Source organism: Bos mutus, chromosome 25 (genome assembly GCF_027580195.1).
Source record: "Bos mutus isolate GX-2022 chromosome 25, NWIPB_WYAK_1.1, whole genome shotgun sequence".
Lineage (NCBI taxonomy): Eukaryota > Metazoa > Chordata > Mammalia > Artiodactyla > Bovidae > Bos > Bos mutus.
In genome coordinates, this window is record NC_091641.1 from 31,365,300 (window position 1) to 31,386,080 (window position 20,781).

Sequence of the window (20,781 nt, forward strand, 5' to 3'; positions counted from 1 at the left end):
GTCCAGGCGATTTCCCAAGCAAGAATACTGGAATGGGTTGCCATTTCTAACACTGCATTTCCCATGTCTCCTACATTGGCAGGTGGATTCTTTACCACTGAGTCACCCAGGAAGCCCTTTGCTAGTGTACTGCAGTCCAAAAGGAAAGAAACTTCAAAAGAACACAAAACTAACAGGAACAGAAAGGAACAGCAAACATTAAGCCAGAAACACTGGCCCTCTGGCATATATCCATAAATTGCAGATGACCTGGTTTCTTCTTAAACCCGAAACAGAGCCTGGGGGAGGCTGGGCTTGTGCTAAGGAGAGCTGGAGGAGATGGAACAGCTCAGAGCCAGGATCCAATGAAGCCTCAGCACCTCTGCTGGGTAAATCCTGCGATGGCAGAGTCCCATACTAAGGCCTTCTTCCCCCTCTCTCCCTCGTACTCAGATCAGTCCCAAAGGCCTTCTTCCTCCCTCTCTCCCTCGTACTCAGATTTCTGCATCCCTCAGACACCTGTTTGCTTGTGAACATGAAAAGGCTAATTTGATTTGGGGCCAAGTCTCAAGGTTGTCTGCTAGTTTTCCAAGAACATTTCCTTTGAAGACCAGCCTCTCTGAACTCCCGCCTTCTCTAACCTCTTCGGAAATGCCACCTTCTATTAGCTCTTTATAATTTCTCAAAGTGGCTTCACTCTGGTTTCCAGGGGGTCCTGACTGTTTCTAAGACTCATCATGGCAGGGAAGTCTGAATTCTTGTTTTTCAAACCAATGACTTCTCCCCATGACACTTTTTGTCTCCACTGTAAATACCAACACCCACAACATACAGAGCATGCTGACCCAGCGGGGCCTGGGTTGTTAGATGACTTGAGAAGTGGAGAAAATTCCTCCCACTCTATAAATACTGACAGAATGTCCACTTCATCCTAGGCACTGTCAGGCACCAGGATACAATGCTGAGTTCATTTTAGATGTGGTTCCTGCCCTAACAGAGTTTACAGTCTAATGGAGAACACGGGAAAAAAAAAAAATTTTTTTTTAACTACCTAAAATTGAGAAAGTGATATTAAGGGAAAAGCATGGTGCTAAGAGAAAGCCTGAAAAGAGGTGAGTGAGGGCCGAGGGTACAGTGGAAAGAAACTCAACTGTGAGTTGGAGGCCCTCTGAGAAGCAGTCACCAAAGTGGAATTAGATTGCGACAGGTTTTGAAGCAAAGCACTTGTAAAGAATAGGGCTTCCCAGGTGGTGCTAGTAGCAAAGAATGCCAATGCAGGAGACATAAAAGATGAGGGTTTGATCCCTGGGTCAGGAAGATCCCCTGGAGGAGGGCATGGCAACCTACTCCAGTATTCTTGCCTGGAGAATCCTGTGGACAGAGCAGCCTGGTGGGCTACACTCCATAGGGTCACAAGGAGTCAGACACGACTGAAGGAACTTAGCATGCACGCACTTGTGAAGAATACAAGAAAGGAGCTAGAGAAGGGGGAAGAAACTTCAGGCCATAATGCAGGTCTGATGCCACTGAAGAAGGCAAGGAAGAGACACTGGGTAGCAAGTGTCTCAGGCTGCAGCCAAGGCCAGGCTGATTGGGGCGGGGGGTGCAGCAGTTCTTGAGCCCAAGCTTCCTATCAAGGAGTCCTGGGTCTCACAGGAATGGGCTCAATGCATTAGTCCCGTGACTGTGCTTGGGCCTGACTGGGAGTCTCGGTGGGGAAGCAGTGATGAGCCGTGGCACCTGGGATGGTCAGGAAGGCAGGAACCCGGCGGCACTCCCCTCCAAGGGTCACTGTCATGACTGCCAGTCTCCAGGTGTGTTTGGGAAGCAGCCCTCTATGATTTCCATGGGCCTTTCTTTTATTTTTTATTATTTAATTGGAGTAGAGCTGCTTTACAATGTTGTGTTAGCTTCTGCTGTACTGCAAATTGAATCAGCCGCACGTACACAAGTACCCCCTCTTCCTTGGATTTCCTTCCCAGTTAGGTCACCGCAGAGCCTTGAGGAGAGCTCTCTGTGCTGTACAGTAGGTCCTCAGCAGTTATCTGTTTTATACATGCACGTGTGCCTGTTCCATCGCTCAGTTGTGTCCGACTCTTCGCAACCCCATGGACTGTAGCCTGCCAGGCTCCTCTGTCCATGGGATTTTTCAGGTAAGAACGCTGCAGTAGATAGCCATTCCCTTCTCCAGGGGATTGAACTCCCATCTCCTGCATTGCAGGCAGATTCTTTACCACTGAGCCATCTACCTCAGAGGGCTGTTATAAGGATATTGCAAAACAATCTATATAATACAATTATTACAGGGCCTAGAACATAGGAACCAGTCTCCAAGTGGGCTTATTATACATGTTGTTTGATAAATATTTTAAAAGTTTGAGTAGTTCCATAATATACAACTTCCACATCACTTAAGTGAATGTCAGGAACACTGTTACATGATTTTTTCCATGTCACCAATCAATGTTCGTCTACAAATATTTAATAATATTTCATGGAGTCTAATAATCTGGACATATTGTATCTCAAAAAGATTAAGAATATCAGTTAACATGCCAAGAATATTATTTATAAATACCCTATTGCTTAAAATACCTTATGACTTCCCTGGTGGCTCAGATGGTAAAGCATCTGCCTACAATGTGGGATACCTGGGTTCAATCCCTGGGTCAGGAAGATCCTCTGGAGAAGGAAATGGCAGCCCACTCCAGTACTCTTGACTGGAAAAGCCATGGACAGAAGAGCCTGGTAGGCTACAGTCCATGAGGTCGCAAAGAGTTGGACACAACTGAGTGACTAAAAACTTATGCTTAAAAGGGAACGCATTTGAATCAGTTTTAATGAGGTGGATGAACCTAGAGCCTATTATACAGAGTGAAGTCAGAAAGAGAAAGATAAATATCATATATTAATGCACATAAATGGAATCTAGAAAGATGGTACTAATGAATTTGTTTGCAAGGCAGCAATGGATAAACAGACATAGAGAACAGACCTATGGACATGGGGAGAAGGGAGATGAGGGTAAGATGTATGGAGAGAGTAACATGGACACTTACATCACCATATATAAAATAGATAGCCAATGGGAATTTACTGTGTGTCTCAGGGAACTCAAATGGGGGCTCTGTATCAACCTAGAGGGGTGGGATAGTGAGGGAGCTAGGAGGGAGGTTCACGAGGGAGGGGACATATCTATACCTATGGCTGATTCATGTTGATGTTTAACAGAAAACAACAAAATTCTGTAAAGCAATTATCCTTCAATTAAAAAATAAATAACTTAAAAAAAATACCCTATGGCTTAGCAAAAGAGATGGCATAATTATTTAATAGTTGTCTCTCCCATTAGGATGTCAAGTTCAACAAAAAATTATCCACCAACCTGGGAATATATCAGACAAAACTATAATTCAAAAAGATACATGTTCATAGCAGCATTACTCACAATAGCCAAGACATGAAAACAACCTAAATGTCTATGCTGCTGCTACTGCTGCTAAGTCGCTTCAGTCGTGTCCGACTCTGTGCGACCCCATAGACGGCAGCCCACCAGGCTCCCCCGTCCCTGGGATTCTCCAGGCAAGAACACTGGAGTGGGTTGCCATTTCCTTCTCCAATGCATGAAAGTGAAAAGTGAAAGTGAAGTCTCTCAGTCGTGTCTGACTCTTCACAACCCCATGGACTGCAGCCTACCAGGCTCCTCCGTCCATGGGATTCTCCAGGCAAGAGTACTGGAGTGGGTCACCATGGACAGATAAATAAGGGTGTGGTGTGCATGAGTGCTCAGTCACTCAGCCATTCCGACTCTTTGTGACCTCATGAACCATAGCCCACCAGTTTCCTCTGTCCATGGAATTCTCCAGGCAAGGATACTGGAGTTGGTAGCGGTTTCCTACTCCAGGGGATATTCCTGACCCAAAGATCAAACCCGTGTCTCCTGCATCTCCAGCATTGGCAGGGGGATTCTTTACCACTGGGCCACCTGGGAAGCCAAAGAAGGTGTGATACATATATACAATGGAATACTACTCAGCCATAAAAAAGAATGAAATGTGCCACAATATGAGTGGACCTAGAGATTATCATACTAAGTGAAGTAAGTCAGAAAGAGAAAGACAAATACCATATGATATCACTTATATGTGGAATCCAAAATATGACAAAATGAACCAGAAACAGAATCATGGAAACAGAGAACTGACAGGTGGTTGCCAAAGAAGGGATTGGAGGAGGGACGGAATGAGAAGTTGGAGTTAGCAGATGTAAGCTTTTATACACAATGTAAGCTTTTACATAGGATGGGTAAACAGCAAGGTTCTATCCAATAGCACAGAGTTCAGGGTTTCCCAAACGCATCTGACCACGAACCCTTTTTCACAGAACATCTATTAACAGAATTGATGTCTTAAGGAACCCATTTTAGGAAATGCTGTTACAGATACATACATCGTAGACTAAAGTGTACAGGCATGTGTGACTAATCGATACACTTCTCCAGCCAACAAATGATTCATTCCCTTTAATGAATCTCAATATTTGGGAGGAAGAGATAAATTTAATGGAAATGTTTACCTATTTGAACGTCTGAAGGCGGCAGTGCCAAAAGTTAGGGATTTTTCAGACATGCCAATAAATTCCTTTCCTTTGAACACACATGAGTTTCTTTTCTGTCTCTTACATTTTTTTAATGTATTTTTAACTTATTTTTTTGGCCACACAGAATGCGGGATGTTATTTCCCTGACCAGGATCGAACCTGAGCCCCCTTCATTGTAAGCACAGAGTCTTAACCACTGGACCACCAGGCAAGTCCCTGTCTTGTATTTTAAAGAGTCATGACCAATACAATGAGCTACTTCTGGCTTTCTCTAATAGACACTTAATCCCATCAAAGTGAAAATGCTAGCAACAAGGCTCTTTTTTATTTATTTATTTATTTTATTTTAGACTGCACTGGGTCTTCGTTGCAGAGTCTGGGCTCTTTGTTTCGGTATGCAAGCTTTCTCTGGTTGCCCTGAGGCATGTGGGATCTTAGTTTCCCGGACCAGGGATCAAACCAACGTCCCCTACACTGGAAGGTGGATTCTTTACAGCTGGACCATCAGGAAAGAGCCTCATCAGGCTCTTTAAAACACCATGCTGAATTTAGGAGGGGCGTTGCCAACTGTGAAACATTGAAAACCCCTAAACAAGACAGTATCAAGGATGGCTTCCCTTTCCTCTCTTGTTATCTGTTTTGCCATAGAGATGGGTCATAACTAGAACACACTGTATTATCAGGCTTAGAATATCTTCTTGTAATGTCCATCACTAGGGGAATGATTAAGCTAAATAAGATCTCTAGCAGATCTTCCTAACCCAAGGATCAAACCCACATCTCCTGCATCAACAGGCAACTCTTTACCACTGAGTCACCAGGGAAGCCAAATACAGTAAACGCATACTAGTTAATAAAATGGGAATTTCCTTTGGCGGTGGTGGTGGTGGTGTTTAGTCTCTAAGTCATGTCAAACTCTGAGACCCCATGGACTGTGGCCCGCCAGGCTCCTCTGTCCATAGGATTTCCCAGGCAAGAGTACTGGAGTGCATTGTCATTTCCTTCTCCCAGGGATCTTCCTAGCCCAAGGATTGAACCTGCATCCCCTGCATCAGCAGGCAGATTCTTTACCACTGAGCCACCAGGGAAGACCGAATTTCCTTTCAGATCAGATCGGATCAGTCGCTCAGTCGTGTCCAACTCTTTGCGACCCCACGAATCGCAGCACACCAGGCCTCCCTGTCCATCACCAACTCCCGGAGTTCACTCAGACTCACATCCATCGAGTCAGTGATGCCATCCAGCCATCTCATCCTCTGTCGTCCCCTTCTCCTTTTGCCCCCAATCCCTCCCAGCATCAGAGTCTTTTCCAATAAGTCAATTCTTCACATGAGGTGGCCAAAGTACTGGAGTTTCAGCTTTAGCATCATTCCTTCCAAAGAACACCCAGGGCTGATCTCCTTCAGAATGGACTGGTTGGATCTCCTTGCAGTCCAAGGGACTCTCAAGAGGCTTCTCCAACACCACACTTCAAAAGCATCAATTCTTCGGCACTCAGCCTTCTTCACAGTCCAACTCTCACATCCATACATGACCACTGGAAAAACCATAGCCTTGAATAGACGGACCTTTGTTGGCAAAGTAATGTCTCTGCTTTTGAATAGGCTATCTAGGTTGGTCATAACTTTCCTTCCAAGGAGTAAGCGTCTTTTAATTTCATGGCTCCAGTCACCATCTGCAGTGATTTTGGAGCTCAGAAAAATAGTCTGACACTGTTTCCACTGTTTCCCCATCTATTTCCCATGAAGTGATGGGACTGGATGCCATGATCTTTGTTTTCTGAATGTTGAGCTTTAAGCCAACTTTTTCACTCTCCACTTTCATTTTCATCAAGAGGCTTTTGAGTACCTCTTCACTTTCTGCCATAAGGGTGGTGTCATCTGCGTATCTGAGGTTATTGATATTTCTCCTGGCAATCTTGATTCCAGCTTGTGTTTCTTCCAGTCCAGCATTTCTCATGATGTACTCTGCATATAAGTTAAATAAACAGGGTGACAATATACAGCCTTGACATACTCCTTTTCCTATTTGGAACCAGTCTGTTGTTCCATGTCCAGTTCTAACTGTTGCTTCCTGACCTGCATACAGATTTCTCAAGAGGCAGATCAGGTGGTCTGGTATTCCCATCTCTTGCAGAATTTTCCACAGTTTATTGTGATCCACACAGTCAAAGGCTTTGGCATAGTCAATAAAACAGAAATAGATGTTTTTCTGGAACTCTCTTGCTTTTTCCATGATCCAGCGGATGTTGGCAATTTGATCTCTGGTTCCTCTGCCTTTTCTAAAACAAGCTTGAACATCAGGAAGTTCACGGTTCACATGTTGCTGAAGCCTGGCTTGGAGAATTTTGAGCATTACTTTACTAGCGTGTGAGATGAGTGCAATTGTGCAGTAGTTTGAGCATTCTTTGGCATTGCCTTTCTTTGGGATTGGAATGAAAACTGACCTTTTCCAGTCCTGTGGCCACTGCTGAGTTTTCCAAATTTGCTGGCATATTGAGTGCAGCACTTTCACAGCATCATCTTTCAGGATTTGGAATAGCTCAACTGGAATTCCATCACCTCCACTAGCTTTGTTCGTAGTGATGCTTTCTAAGGCCCACTTGACTTCACATTCCAGGATGTCTGGCTCTAGGTCAGTGAGCACACCATCGTGATTATCTGGGTCATGAAGATCTTTTTTGTACAGTTCTTCTGTGTATTCTTGCCATCTCATCTTAATATCTTCTGCTTCTGTTAGGTCCATACCATTTCTGTCCTTTATCGAGCCCATCTTTGCATGAAATGTTCCTTTGGTATCTCTGATTTCCTTTAATGATCTCCAATTACCCAACCAGCTGGACTAATCAATACTCACCAGTCTGTAAGATCAACCATGTGGGGCCCACAGCAAGAGCGGGAGGAGACACTGAACTACCACACGGAGGTGAACGTTTGTTCCCATTTGTTGAACTGCATGTTTTTTCCGAAAGTCAATTGTCTGGTTTCCAGACCTATTTACATTTGTACTCGTTCTTGTGTAAATATCACATAAACCAGTAAAAATGTGAAAAATAAAAAGAGTTAGCATGTATTTGAAAACTAATTTGAACACTTTGGAAAGACCTGATAATAGCACATCTATTTTTTTTAATAAGCATGATCTTTTGTTTGCTTGTTTTCAACTGCACCAGGTCTTAGTTGCAGCATGAGGGATCTCGCTCCCTGACCAGGGACTGAACTCGGGCCCTCTGCGTTGGGAACACAGTCTTAACCACTGGATCACCAAGGAAGTCCCAAAGCACGTCAATTTTTACTTAGGTAAATATTGTCTCTTGGTAGAAATACATTCTTGAGTTTTTCTATTTTTATACATTTTTAATTTCTGTCAACGTTGTGGGATATTTTGTAAGCCCCATGAACTCAAAACTCTCAGGCTGAGTGGAAATAAGTATACCATCCAAACTATCCACAAAAATACCTAAGAGCATCAGACGTTTTTAAAAAGCAACTTGCCAGATATTTTCTTTGACACATTTAACGTCACATTAAACATTAAACACATTTAATGTTTAATTAATGGATCCCTTCATAGAATAAAGAAAATTACAGTGATAATTGTCACTATGTAACAAAAACATCCTACCTGAAAATTACTTTTCAGAAAATTCATTGTGGTGAAATCAACATTGAGATTTATGATGGCAGAGGTTTCCCTATTATGCCAATTTGTTTTTAACTTTTTTGTTTTGGTTTTGGTTTTGGTTTTATTTATTTATTTATTTATTTTTGGTTTTGGTTACACTGTGCAGCTTGCAGGATCTTGGTTCCCTGACCAGGGATTGAACCCAGGTCCTTGGCAATGAAAGAGCCAAATCCTAGCTACTGGACCACCAGGAAATTCCCTGAACTTTGTTTTGACAAAATTTCATTCTTACAGAAATGCTGACATTTACACTTGCTCTGTAATTCTACCTCTCTCTAGAGCATGCTCTCTCTTTGTCGTTGTTGTTCAGTCACTAAGTCGTGCCCGACTCTTTGAGACCCCATGGACTGCAGGACACCAGGCTTTCCTGTCCTTCACTATCTCCAGGAGTTTGCTCAAATTCATGTCCAATGAGTCAGTGATGCTATCTAACCGTCTCCTCTGTCACCCTCTTCTCCTTTTGCCTTCAATCTTTCCCAGCATGAGGGTCTCTCTTTATATATACATAATTTTGTCATTTTTATGAATGATTTAGGAATCAACTTGCAGACATGATATTTCTTCACCCTTAAATATGTCGGTATATATTCCCTAAAAACAAAGACATTCTATCATACAGGTACAGTATGATTGTTAAAATCAGGAAATTAATATTGATGATAATGAACATGGATACTATCATCTAAGACCTTATTCAGATTTCACCAATTTCCCATGAATAGCAAAAGAAAACAGCTTTTTTCCCTGGTCTAGAATCCAATCCAGGAACAAAGCAATTCTCCTTGACCCTGGAACCCTTCCTCTGTCTTTGCCTTTCACGGTTCGGGCATTTCTCAAAGAGCGCAGGCCCTCAGGACACCCCTAGTGGTCCAGTGGTTAAGACACCACGCTTCCACTGCAGGGGACCCGGGTTCAATCCACGGTCAGGGAACTAATATCCCATATGCAGGGCGATACGCACAAAAAATAGAGAAAACTAATAAAAATAAATTTTAAAAGTTTATTCTTGGAAACTCCTTGGTTAGGATTCCTTCCTCTCACTGCTGAGTGTTAGTCACTCAGTCGTGTCCGACTCCTTGCGACCTCATGGACTGCAACCTGCCAGGCTCCTCTGTCCATGGAATTCTCCAGGCAAGAATACTGGAGTGGGCAGCCACTCCCTTCTCCAGGGAATCTTCCTGACCCAGGGATCGAACTCAAGTCTCCTGCATTGAAGGCTGATTCTTTACCATTTGAGCCACCAGGGAAGCCGCTCACTGCTGAGGGCCTGAGTTCAATCCTTGGTGGGGAACTAAGATCCCACAAGCTGCATGGCCAAAAGATAAATGGAAAAAAAAAAAAAAAAACAAAGTGCACGGGCCCAGGGATTTCCTGGTGGCTCAGTGGTAAAGAATTCACTTGCCAATGCAAGAGACATGGGTTTGATCCCTGGGTCAGGAAGATCCCACAAGCCTTGGAGCAACTAAGTCCATGCTCCACAACTACTGAGCCTGTGCTCTGCAACAAGAGAAGCCATTGCAATGAGAAGCCCATGCACCATCACTAGGGAGTGGCCCCTGCCTACCACAAACAGAGAAAAGTCCAACCAGCAAGGAAGACCCAGCACAGCCATAAATAAACAAATAAATAATTTTTAAAAGAGCACAGGCCTATTCTTTTTTTAGAATGTCCCTTGATTGGAATTCATTGCATTTTTTCCCCCTGATGCACACGTGGTCAGAACACCACAGATGTGATATTGGTCCCTCTCAGTGCTCTGTGTCAAAGGCACAGGATGTATATTTGACACACTGCTGGTGATGTCCATTTGGATTACTGGTTAAGATGGTCTCAGCCAGGTTTCTCCATTCTAAATTATTACTTTTTAACCTTCCTGATTTATAAATATCGTACTCGGGTTTATTTTGAAACTATGCAAATATCCAGTTTCTCGTCAATCTTTCATCTACTAATTTTAGCATCCATTGAAGATTTTTGCCCAAAACACTCCTCACTGCGGTGGCTGCCAGATGGTGACTTTCTAATTCCATCGTTCCTTGTACATGTGCGAGTTGGCATTGTTCTGTAAGGAAGGGCTTTTCCTTCTTTCCCGGTCATTCATTCATTCATTTGTTAATATCATTATGGACAGATGGTGAATCAGGGGTCCAGGCACCTTCCCTCTGGCTCCATCACCTCTAGTATGTGGCCTCCAAAAGCACCACAGAAAGGAAAGAAAGACTATATAGAGGAATCCACAAGGGGCATTAGGGCGAGGTCTGCAAGTGACCTATCACATTGCGATGATACATCGTATGTGTCAACTTGACTGGGCCACAGCGTGCACAGATATTGGTCAAATATTATTCTGCCTCTGTCTATAAAGATGTTTCTGAATGAGGTGAGCATCTGAATTGGTAGACTAGGGAAAGCAGATGGCCCTCGCCAGTGTGGGTGGGCCTCATCTAATTCACTGAAGACCTGAACAGAACAAAAAGGCTCAAAAATCCACCCTCTGTGCCCAACTGTCTTGGAGCTGGGATATCAGCCTTCAGACATGGACTAGAACCAAACCATTGGATTTCTGGGTGTCCAGCTGGCTGACTACAAATCTTGGGACTTCTCAGCCTCCGTGATCAATTCCTTATAATAAATCCCTCTATATATACCCTATTGGTTCTGTCCCTCTGGAGAACCCTAATACATACATTTAAATATTTTACTTATCTTTGGTCAATCCCTGGTACATGGCCCCCACCCTAACGGCAGGGGAGTCTTCTTGGGCAGAAAAGAATAGAATAGAATTGGTGAGCTTTGAGCCACTCTTTGCCACTGTATGTTTTTCTTATGGTTCTGATTTTCAATGAAGTATCGTGCGTGCTCAGTCGTGTCCAACTCTTTGCAGCCCCATAGACTTTAACCTGCCAGGCTCCTGTCTATGGAATTTCCCACTCGGGGTTCGAACTGGAGTCTCCTGTGTTGGCAGGCGGAACTTTACCATTAACGCCACATGGGAAGCCAAGTATCCAACAGAGAACGCCAATTGTTTCAGTTAACAGGGTTTCTATGATCTACTCAGCCATTAAAGTAAGAGGGAAATTATTCACATCAATGGGGAGATACTGTCAAAACACAAGGCTAAGTGGGAAAAAGGAATAATACAGAACAACAGTCTAATAAGATCTCTCACAGAAAAACTACACATAATACCCATGTATCTTTCCTCAGAAATCTACTGGAGAGGGTAATAAATAAACACACCAGGAAAGAGGAAGATACCCAAGCAAGAGGAAACCCAGCTTAAGAGAAAGGAGAAGCAATCCCAGGGTGATGGAAAGAAAGTTCCCAGGGTAACATCTGTACATGGAGCTTAGAGAGAAGATAGTCCCAAATGGACCAGGTCAAAAGGCTCCTGGAGAGTCACTCCAGGATAAGGCTGATGGAAAACCTAATGCATATAGCAGTGGGGACGATTTGGAGAGAGAGCTTGCAGCTTAATTAGTGGTGAGAATATAGAACGTGACACACATGGGGAAACTTAACCATTACTAATGTCAAGAAAGCAAAGAAAAAACAGACCCCTGAACTCCATGGTATTCAACGTGGCTCAGCTGTGAAAGGCACATCCATGTTTATAATAATGCAAATATTGATCTAACCAAGATTTTGGTACCACAATGAGAGGAGCACAGAAGGGGGTTGAGTGATTGCTGGTGATAGCCTAAAACTGAAGTCTAAAGCCTCTTCCACCCTGGGAAGTCAAAAGACAATGCCTGAAGCTGAAAACACCTGAAGTAGACATCTAAGCATATTATTGAGAGTTAGAGAGGGATCAGGAACAAGTTGGAAGTGTTCACTTTAGGGCACCGTGAACAGAGAGCTAGAAACAGGGCTGGCTGGGCCTGCTGTTCTCCTGCAGAACTTGTTTAATGATTGGAGCCTTCAACTAGGAGCATGTATAGCTTAGAATTTTTTTTTAATGTGAATTAGAAGCCATGTACAAACTCGGTTTCTCCATGCATACGTGTTTACAAATGCACAGAAAATATCTGGAAGGAGATGCATGGAAATGGTAACAACGATGGCTACTGAACTTGGAATGAGGAACCAGGGTCCCAAGTGGAGGGGGGAGGGGAGAGTAAGAGGGTCAAGCGACACTGTCATTTCATCCGCACTATTTTCTTTCTTTCCTTCTTTATTTGGCTGCTCTGGGTCTTGCTTACAGCACGTGTGGTCGTCCAGCTTCGTTTTGGCATACAGGATGTTTAGTTGCAGTATGTGGGCTCTTTTAACTGCGGGATGTGGGATCTAGTTTCCTGACCAGGGCTTGAACCTGGGCCCCCTGCATTGGGAGCATGGGGCCTTACCCACTGGACCACCAGCAAAGTTCCTGTTTGTACTGTTTTCATTGTATACAACATGAAGGTATATGTGTGTAAGCAAAGACCATTTTAGGAGATTTAACTTTTTAACAAAATAAGACAAAGGCCCGTCTAGTCAAAGCTATGGTTTTTCTAGTAGTGATGTATGGATGTGAGAGCTGGACTATAAAGAAAGCTGAGCACCGAAGAATTGATGCTTTTGAACCATGGTGTTGGAGAAGACTTTTGAGAGTCCCTTGGACTGCAAGGAGATCCAACCAGTCAATCCTAAAGGAAATCAGTCCTGAATGTTCATTGGAAGGACTGATGCTGAAGCTGAAACTCCAATCCTTTGGCCACCTAATGTGAAGAACCAACTCACTGGAAAAGACCCTGATGCTGGGAAAGATTGAAGGTGGGAGGAGAAGGGAACGACAGCGTATGAGATGATTGAATGGCATCACCGATGCAATGAACATGAGTTTGAGCAGGCTCCAGGAGTTGGTGATGAACAGGGAAGCCTGGCGTACTGCAGTCAATGGGGTTGCAAAGAGTCGGACACGACTGAGCAATTGAACTGAACTGAACTGAATAAAATAAGACAGTGGAGAGAGTTCTCCTTTCCTACTGGGCACAGGCCCAAGTCATGGTTCAATTTTCCATGGCCTGATATGCTCCCAGGAGACAGTAAAATCTCTGGTCTTCTTGTCAAACAGTCTTTACCTCCTCTCAGTGATTCTAGGAAACCAAGGATCCGCAATGACTGAGATGGGTCCAAAAATAGATGCATCACAAGGCAGAAAGGTCATTAAGCACACCACACACACACACACACACACACACACACACGAGGGTGCCCTCCCAGTCTACTATACTTTGCCCAAAAGCCTCTCTGTCTCGCCTATTAACTTTTTAAGAGTTTTTTTTCTTTTGATGTGGACCATTTTATAAAGTCTTTATTGAATTTGGTACAATATTACTTCTGTTTTATGTTTGGATTTGGGGGGCCACGAGGCATGTGGGATCTTAACTCCCGGACCCGAAATCGAAACCTACACCTCCTGCAATGGAAGGTGAAGTCTTTACCGCTGGACCACCAGGGAAGTCTCTCGCCTATTAACTTTTAAGAGAATTTCTAATTTTAATAAGTAGTAAATAATAATACTAGCAAGCCATGTTCATATTTCTGTTTTCAGTCATTTACTATCTTCCTTGCTGGCACTATTTTTAAAACTTGCCAAATCAAACAAAGCAGCTTGAGAAGAGCATCTGACCATATTACAGAACTGTTCAATTCTACAGAAAGTCTGACTTTTTGAAAGAAAGCTTTTTTTAAAAAAGAGAGGTTCTCATCAATTTAGCCTTTCAAATCAACAAGAACTTCCAATCTTATTAAAATTGCTAGTGCTTTAGTGAACTCTCTGGGTCGACAGGAAGGTAGTTGCAATATTTAAATTCATTTCACTTATGGGCCTTTTTTAAGCTTCTCTTCACCTGGGCTTGATTCCCCAAATCCAATATGCTATAATAAAATTATGAATATATGAATAATTTGCACACATTAAATTTTGGAATTGCTCTCACATGTGTTACCCTGTATTTTAAACGATTTCTCTTGGGAAATTTCCTGATTAAGAGGTTTTTAGAGATAGAAAGCATCAATTCTGAGCCATGATTAAAATCAGTTCCTTTATTCCCACATTTAAGATTATGTCTATGATACAAATGATATAATTTTAATATAAATATGAGCCTACTTTAAGTTTTTCACTTAATGTGTTTTCATTGTGTCTTTAATGATATGCAAACTCATGCTTTGAAAATAGATATCTTCTCCAAACTTTAACAGGCCAAAAGGCCAGACAAACTCTGCTTTTTAATCACTTTGTTGGGCAAGCCAATTTTGAATGCATGATTTTTAAAATGCTTTTCTCCATCTTAACAAAGGACTCATTTTATATAGCCTCAGGTCTCTAGCCTCAGTCCCACACAAATGCTGACCTAATGGTGAAAGCCAGTATTCACAGGGCCCCTGTGATGTGCTGGGCATTGTGCTCTGTGAGAATCAACTGATTCTCAGCTAATCTTCACATCAAGTTGGTGGGAGGTAGGTGCAATTATTATTCCCATTCCACAGATGAGGAAACTGAGGCTGAGAGTTTATGGCGCATACCCCAGGTCCAACGCAAGAGATGCAGATTCAATCCCTGGGTCAGGAAGATCCGCTGGAGAAGGACATGGCAACCCACTCCAGTATTTTTGCCTGGAAAATTCCATGGACAGAAGAACCTGGTGGGCTACAGTCCATGGGGTCACAAAGAGTTGGACACAACTGAACACACACATCCTCATACATACCCACATACCCAACGTCCAACAGCTAATATAGACAGCGGGGAAAGAATAAACGGTTTACAATGGGGAAGTGAGAAGATCAGATTTGTGTTAAAAAGAAGAGAAAAAGTTAAACTTCAAGGAGACAAGATGGAAGGCTCTTGCAAAAATTCAGAGGGAGAGGGTTTCTCTGATGGTGCAATAGCTAAGAGACAAGGGGTCAATCCCTCTTCAGGGAGGATCCCACATGCCCTGGAGCCACAACTGCTGAGCCTGAAAGCTGAAACTACTAAAGCCTGAGCTCCCTGGAGCTTGTGCTCCCCAAAAAGGGAAGCAACTGCAGTGAGAAGCCCACTTGCCACAGCTAGAGAAAGCCCAGGCACAGCAAGGAAGATACACCCAGCTCCCAAAAAAAAACTCAGAGGAGATGATGACCTAAAGTGAGAGTGAAGAACACGATACAAGGCAATGAACACAAGACAAGCTACAGTTGACAAGATGTTATGGCTGATTACGTGAGAGATTTGATTCATCTAAAAATACATGGCGAGTTCTTTCTGTGTTCGACCCACAGCTAGGCACTAGGGATACAAGAGAGAATAAACAAATAAGAGTCTTGTCAATTGGAAGAAAAGCCATAAGCAAGTAAGCAAACAAAATAATTAACCCAGTTTGTTTCCTAGGTAACAACTTTCACAACTGGGTGGCTTGAAACAATAGACATATATTATCTCCTGGTTCCGGAGGCCAGCAGTCTGAAATCAAGGTGTTGGTAGGCTTGGTTCTTCTGGAGGCTCTAGAACCTTCCTCACTCCTTCCAGCTTCTGGATACTGCCAGCAATCCTTGGCATTCCTTGGCTCCAATATTTGCCTCTATCAGATGCCTCAGATGTATTCTCCCAGGTGTCTGTCCATGTGCAAATTTCCCTCTCCTTATAAGAAGGGAAAATTTCTACCATGTTGATGTTCCATAGTTCCCCTGGTGACTCAGAGTCTTGATGAGGTGGGCAGAGAAGACCACAGCCCCAGCATCCCAACTTAGGCAAAGTACTCCACTCTGCGTGGATGTACAGGTCTGTCCATTCAGAGTGACAGGAGAACATTCCAAAGCCCCCATGCGGCCCATTGCTGAACTGAGAGGTCCCCCTCTCATCTCTAGCTATAATTCTGACTCCGTATTGGATGTTTCTTTTACTTTACGCTTTGTCTTCCATTGCTTTTGCTGCAATTCAGTCAGTTCAGTTCAGTTGCTCAGTCGTGTCCAACTCTTTGCGACCCCATGGACTGCAGCATGCCAGGCCTCCCTGTCCATCACCAACTCCCAGAGTTTACTCAAACTCATGTCCATTGAGTCGGTGATGCCATCCAGCCATCTCATCCTCTGTCGTCCGCAAGTTAATCACAAAAGGGATATTGCCCATAAGATTAAATTATACATAATGGCCTATCTCTGAGAACCCTGGCTCCCATGTAATGAATGTTAAGCTAAAATACCTTTGTTGCCTTATAGAAAACCTCCTGACCAGACCCACATGTGAACGACTATAAGGAGGAAGAAATTAGGACATCTCTTCCAGAATCTGACCAGAATCAGGACTTTACCTCCTCCACTTTGTATAAAAGAAGACTGAATTCTAACTCAGGAAAGATGGTTCTTTGGGACACTTGTTCAGTCGTTAAGGCATGTCCAACTCTCTGTGACACTAGTCTACCATCTTTCAGTTTTCTGGCTTTCTGAATAAGCTGCTATTCCTTGCCCCAATAACTCATCTGTCCTGTCCTGTCACGTGGCAAGCAATAGGAACTTGCATTCAGTAACACAGATAGTACCCCAAAGAGGTCAGAAGCCATTACTTACAAGCAAATTTTCCCTCTGGAAGCCTCATCTGGCAATCACTTATACCCAGAAAAGTGTCATTAGCCACTGTTCATGCCACCCCCAACCTGACCTTACTGCCCTTGGTTTCTCCAGGTTGGGCCTCAGAGTGGGATTTGATTGGACAGCCTCTCTGCTAGGACCTCTACCTGCTTTGTTTTAAAAAAATGAATCAAAGGACTTCCCTGGTGGTTCAGTGGTTCAGAATCTGCCTTCCCGTGCAGGGGACGTGGGTTTGATCCCTGGTCGAGGAACTAAAACCCGACATGCCCAGGGAAACCAAGCCTTTGAGCCACAGCTAAGCGCCCCAAAGTGCCACAACTAAGACCTGACACAGCCAAATAAACAAAAATAAAATGAACTTTAAAAATGAATCAAAAGGTTGAGGACCTTAGGGTCAAAATTCCAGCTTAAGGACCTGGATTCAAAACTCCAGAACCAGGATCTGCTCAAGCTATATAACTTTCATTGAGTCCCTTGGTCTCTCAGAGCCTTTTGGGTAAAATCAGAATAATGAAATGCCTGTCTGCAGGGCACTGGAGGCTTTAGTGAGCTAGGTGGGAAGGCCCCAGCACCATGGTGCCGGCACTGGGTCAGGTCATTCGTGCAGAGACAGCCAGGCAGCCAGCAGCTGCTATGGATACTGCTGCACCCCTATTGATTCTCTGCTTCCCAAATTCTGAGAGCTAGCAGCTGTCTTGGCAATAACTGGTGCTGTGTAAATGAGGAAGCGGGCCTGGCTGACAGTGTCCACCCCAACCTCCTCAATGCCCAGTACCCCCGGGGTGAAGCCAACTAAGGAAGGAGACTGGAGGCCTGTCAGAAGCAGGAGGAGTTTTCAGAATATGGCCTGGAGGGTTCTGGGTAGGCTCTGGGCAATGCCCCAAGGCTCCGGGGCTCAGCCATGGAACAGACAGAGCCCTCCACCAGCAAGTGCCCACAAAGTCAAGACTGCATGGGAGAAGTGCCCGTCCACCTGGGTATTTTTCAAGGAAGCCACATCCAAATGCAAAAGGGCAGAGGAAAGATTCCTGCATGACTCATGGACCAATGGCAATTTCCTGCCTGCCTCTGGAATGAATAAAAATAAGTGAAAACGTACGGTTGAAGCAAAGCTTTTGGGTCTGTGGGGATTCTGCAGTGAACCAAAGAGGCTTGGGGCTAGCTGAGTCATCTATGTGGGTGAACATTTTGTCCTGTCCGCAAAACAAGAGCAGAGTTCCAGAGAAGGGGCATGCCAATGGGATTCAATGTTTGCCCCCCAGCAGGCTCCAGGAGGAAGACTGTAAACAGCATCGTGGTAGCTTTCCATTGCCACTACCTAGAAGAACTGGGGTGAGAGATGGTGAATTTTTCATCCAAAGATAGCATCTCTCTATATCCTTTGATCTTTATAGATGAAATGATTTCCTTCAAAATAATACAGAGCAAGTGAAAAAGGGTGGGAGGATAGATTAGACTCACCTCTCTGAGTAGATGGGCCAATGGGACATGGGGCATTCTTTTTTTAACTACTAAATAATTGTTGTTTTTAAATAATAAAAAGAAGGGCTTCCCTGGTGATCCAGTGGCTAAGTCTGAGCGCTCCCAATGCAAGCGGCTTAGGTTCAATCCCTGGTCAGGGAACTAGATCCCACAGGCCACAACTAAAACTAAAGGCTCTGCATACTGCACCTAAGACCCAGTGCAACCAAAAAAAAAAAAAAAGTTAAATAAACAAATACAGGATTTAAAAAATATAATATCCAAGGCCCAATATGTATCAAAAGGCTTTTTATGGTCCATATTCTTTCATCAGGGCTTCCCTGGTAGCCCAGCTGGCTAAGAATCTGCCTGTAATGCAGGAAATCTCGGTTCAATTCCTGGGTCAGGAAGATCCCCTGGCAAAGGGAATAGGCTACCCTCACCAGTATTTGTGCCTGGAGAATCCCCATGGACAGAGGAGCCTGGCGGACTACAGTCCATGCAGTCACAAAGAATTGGACATGACTGAGTGACTAAGCACAGCACAGCACTTTCTTTCACCAAGCAGTTCCACTTTTAGGAATTTAGCATAAAGAGATGAACTGCAGATTAGTAGAAAGATCTGTGTCATTTATAACAGCCAACCAAGATGTCTAGCAAAAAGAGACTGCTTAAAATTATTTATGGGATACTAAGCAGCTGTTTTTTTAAAAAGGATGATAAGAAAATAAATAATAAACTAAGAAAAAATATCTGTACTTTAAGTTACAAAAGGATAGTTTCTCTGACATGTGAAAAGCTCCTGCAGATCAACAGTTCCAAAAAAAACAAAAAGGAAAAGAATATGAAAAGGTGTGTGTGTGTGTATATTTGCACAGTTAAGCAAAAATCACAATTTGTAACATATCCTATTGGGAATAAAAAGTAGCACAGCTTCTGTGAAGGGAATTGAACAGTATTCATAGATACTATAATACCTGTATCTATAGCAATATAGATTGACCCAGCAACGCCAGTTACAGCAATTTATTCAACACCCATAAAACAAAGGATGAACAAGCTTCTTCACTACAGCACTGTTTGCGATAAGAAAAGACTGGAAACAACCTCAATGTCTAATAGTAGGAGATTAATCAAATATATTGAATGAAATTAACAGAAGAGGCATAAACAGGGACCATGAGAACATGAACACCTGGCCCATTCACAATCCTAACCTGACCCTGAGATTCCACAGGGAATGAATTTGGGTTGAAGCCAGTCTTTTCTAAACTCCAAGGGGCGGAGCGACTCCAAATAGCATCTTGCTTGCTAAGTCCCTTAAGATGTGTCTGACTGTGTGTGACCCTATGAACTGTAGCATACCAGGCCCCTCTGTCCATGGGATTTCTCTAGGCAAGAATATTGGAGTGGGTTGCCATGCCCTTCTCCAGGGGATCTTCACTAGCATCTCCACTAGCACCACCTGGGAAGCCCAAATAGCATCTTGCTGCTGCTGCTGCTAAGTCACATCAGTCGTGTCCGATTCTGTGCGACCCCATAGACGCAGCCCATCAGGCTCCCATCCCTGGGATTCTCCAGGCAAGAATACTGGAGTGGGTTACCATTTCCTTCTCCAAAATGGCATCTTGGGGAAATGCAAACCCTGAAGTTGATTTTTATATTCTAACCTGGAAAGATGGCCACGAGACACTATTAAGCTGGAGTGGGGGGTGGTGAGTTACAGAATATATATATACATATAGTATATGTATATACATATACTGCTAAGTCACTTCAGTCGTGTCCGACTCTGTGCGACCCCACAGACGGCAGCCCACCAGGCTCCCCCGTCCCTGAGATTCTCCAGGCAAGAACACTGGAGTGGGTTGCCATTTCCTTCTCCAATGCATGAAAGTGAAAAGTGAAAGTGAAGTCACTCAGTCATGTCCGACTCTTAGCGACCCAATGGACTGCAGCCGACCAGGCTCCTCTGTCCATGGGATTTTCCAGGCAAGAGTACTGGAGTGGGGTGCCATTGCCTTCTCCGATACATACACTATATATAGATACTATATATACATATACTATATGTATATATATATAGTATTAATGCATGATCTCATTTCCATCTAAAATTTAAATATTATGTATCGTGTTAGTATACACATAGGAAAAAACTGGAAGAGTATACACCAAGCCATGAAAGCAGTTAAGTGCCTACCACGTGCTAAGTGCTGAGAACTTACAGACAAATGAGGAATCAGAATGTCAATTCCATGAAGGAATAGAGACTGGCTGTTTTGTTCTCTGTTTTAGCTCCAGTGTCTGGCACTTAATATGCACGGAATGGAAGGAATCAAGAGAGAGAGGGAGGAAAGATGGAAGGGAAGAAAAGAAAGGAGGGAAGAAGGAAGGGAGGGAAGAAGGGAGGAAAGGAAAGAGTCCCCACTCCCCCACTGCCCACAGTTGTTCACAGCCTAGTGTAGACACAGGTGTGAGACGATCAGACAGGGCAGAGCAGAG

General features: G+C 43.6%; 1 protein-coding gene across 2 annotated transcripts in view; it reads right to left on the reverse strand.

Annotated features, from left to right (window-relative positions):
* The window catches only part of TNFRSF17 (TNF receptor superfamily member 17), a 131,174-nt gene that overhangs the window by 16,204 nt on the left and 94,189 nt on the right, over positions 1-20,781 (reverse strand). The window lies entirely within an intron of this gene.